The sequence below is a fragment of the Odontomachus brunneus genome, unplaced genomic scaffold, assembly GCF_010583005.1.
Source record: "Odontomachus brunneus isolate Ranch 3 - 2012 unplaced genomic scaffold, Obru_v1 Obru_scaffold_094, whole genome shotgun sequence".
Lineage (NCBI taxonomy): Eukaryota > Metazoa > Arthropoda > Insecta > Hymenoptera > Formicidae > Odontomachus > Odontomachus brunneus.
The window spans coordinates 985,675-988,793 of record NW_022639544.1 but is presented as its reverse complement, the minus strand read 5'-3'; the positions used below and the strand labels follow the sequence as shown (position 1 = coordinate 988,793).

Here is a 3,119-nt window from a genome sequence, read left to right as displayed (position 1 = left end):
GGCAAATTATTTCAGAAAGGTTTCTTGAAATTGAAAGGCGGGACAAATCTACAAGACAATAAAAAATACATTTAAAGCATTAATAAAGGACGAAATATTAATGTTATATAGTTGGAAAGGAGCTCGAGAAAAAATTAATTCCGAAATTTCAAAATTGTTAGTTTAATCATAGGTAAAAAAAGAACTTTAAAGTTTACATCGTTATATTTTGAAATTAACTGCTTCTGTTGACTCCTGTGTTTCTTAATACTGATCAGCATAAGACGAAACAATTATAAGTATCAATTAGTTATATTATGATCAGCAGAAATAATTGTATTAGAACACAACGTTAAGTCATTAGTGTTAATCACATTAGCGATTGAAATTGAGATTGAAATGAAATTTGACCATCAGAAGAAGAAAAACTAATATCAAGTTCAATAAATTTTGCTTTGGTTAAATCTCAATCTAATTTCAATTTCAATCGCTAGTGTTATTACAGCTTAAGTCAATGTATGATGTATATAATATTATAAATTGATATGCATAGCTGTTGTTCGGTTACACAATGCAAATTCAACCGAGGAAGTTATAATAAAAGTTATGACAAACTGGATAGTTCAAGCTCCTGCACGTGTTCGAAGAATAGCGTAAATGAACTACTTATTATATTTATTTTTGTTTAAAAATATTAATAGTAATTGTAAAAATTCTCTGTAATATCAATTAAGGTGTTTTTTTAAATGTTATTTATTCCTAATAATCTTTTATGTTATCTATTTTTTTATTATATTAAAGGTATACACATATTCAATCAAATATTGAAACATTTATTATATCTTGCAATTATAGTTTTTTCTACAAATTTTAATTATTTATATTTTTTGTATTTTCATATATATATATATATATATATATATATATATAACTGTATTACATATTAAATATTACATTAATTGATTGTTTCAGAAACAAACAAAAAAACCAAAATAATCAGGATGATCCTGATCATCTTGATCAAGTTCAAGTTCCACATGTTCAAGAAGAAAATATTAATATGTAAGAAAATCTACGTACGTTATATTATCATAGATTCGTCTTTTTTATTTATTGATATTCAGGTATTTTTCTTTATTTACTATAACGAAAAGACGTAACATATATAAATGTTTTGTTTCTCAAGTTTATGTAAAATCTTATAATGATTAAATTAATTTATGCGTTGAAAATGCTAAAAAGTATTTTATTTTAAATCGCGTTAAATCACGAAAATGTGAAAATAAGTTTAACTTTTGTTTTTAAAAATGCTAAAAGGTATTTTATTTGCGTTAAAACATTATAAAAATGTAAAGTGAGTTTAATTTATTTGTTCTTAAAATGTGAAAACATTCCATTTTTGTATTAAAATGATATTGAACAATTTGTATTAAAAATACTGTATCTATAAAAATACCGTGTGTTATATGTCTGCATTTTTTTCAAATCTTTTATTTTATTTAGTTTTAGAAACAACTATAAATATTAAGTTTACAATAATAATAATGCTTTATATTACTTTATATTATAACATATTTCCAAATGCTAATACTAATATTTTAGAAATATATTATTAGTACAAATATATTTTTATTACTTTAAACTTAACATTCATGTTTAATAATATATGCATGAATATTATTTATACATATATATATGTATATATGTATAGTATGGATATGTGAACGCATATACTGGCAAAAATAAAAATCGAAACGAAAGTCAAACGTAATTAAAGAGAGAATTGACAGAAACGCAAACGAAACTTCTAGAAGCATGAAGTAATATAACAGAGACGTTTATCTTAAAACGTTTTTTTTTATGTTATGTTGTTCCAATTTACACTTCCTGGAAGTTTTATTTATGCTTCTATCACTCTTTCTTTACATTTGATTTACGCTCCGATAAATATTTTCGCTAAGGTATATATAATATACAGGCCGTTTTAAACGTGTATTTACAATATTACAAATACGTATCAAATACATAATTTACGTATTTAACACGTATTGAATATATATTGTTATATGTATCGGATATGTATTTGATATATATAATTTGCGTATTTAACATGTATTGAATACATATTGTTATATGTAGCGAATATGTATTTGATACGTAATGTAAATTACGTATCTAAGCGCGGACATTCATCGGTATTAAACATGTATCTGCTACACGATTCATACGTATTTCTACATATCTGCTATATAGCAATATTTCAAATTTTACGTATCTGCTATGTATATGAAATATAAAATGCTGTGCGGGATTGATGTAAAACATTACTGAATTTGAAATACAAGTAACAAAAATAATTAGTAAATAAATAAAATATATTATATTTGTAATATTTTTTTAAATATTACTGAAATATTGCTAAAGTAATATTGCAAATTAATGTCACTGCAAAGTCTCTGCAACATTGCACTGCAATGTGCAATTTTGCAACGCTGTAGCAATGTTGCTGCAAGCTTCTGTGCTGTATGGGCATTGCTGAGATTCGAGCCTGAGACCTCTTCCAGGTAGCAGATACGTCAAAATGACATCCAAATCTAAGTAAGCTCAGGATAAAAAATAACCAAGGAACTATTAAAAATATCGTGAGAATATCGTCAAAATGATAATCTAATGTCACAGATCGATGACGACATTTTAGACGACTTAATGACGTTTTATGACGTCTCTAAACGTCAATAATACGTTTTTAAGACGTTATACAGAAACGTCAATAAGATTCCACAAAAAAGACGTTTTAAAAACGTCGTTATTTAATCACTTGACGTCATTCGACCAGTTATGATCAGTTTTTTACGTCATTTTGACGTGAGTCTGTTACTTGGGCTGATTCTTGTGTCGTTCACCTTAACTACTGCGTCACTGTCACTTTGATTGAGAGACGCTTTATATTGTGTACATATGCCCTTATAGAAATATCATACTAAGAATCATTGATAATTACTTATTTTCAGTATTAAAAATACTGGATAATAAGTAATTATCAATGATTCTTAGTATAATATTTCTATAAGGGTGGTATATCAGTATACGAAAGTATATGATTTATTTAAAAGAAGAGAATAGATTCTTTTAAAATATAT

At 25.3% G+C, this 3,119-nt stretch overlaps 1 protein-coding gene and 1 long non-coding RNA gene across 2 annotated transcripts in view; one reads left to right on the top strand and one right to left on the bottom strand.

The window, feature by feature from the left end:
- LOC116848377 (plancitoxin-1) overlaps positions 1-3,119 on the bottom strand; it is a 476,759-nt gene that overhangs the window by 360,932 nt on the left and 112,708 nt on the right. The window lies entirely within an intron of this gene.
- Positions 147-1,058, top strand: LOC116848381. The gene is made up of 3 exons (XR_004378952.1): positions 147-172; positions 533-632; positions 952-1,058. It is a non-coding gene; the product is annotated as an uncharacterized LOC116848381 (long non-coding RNA).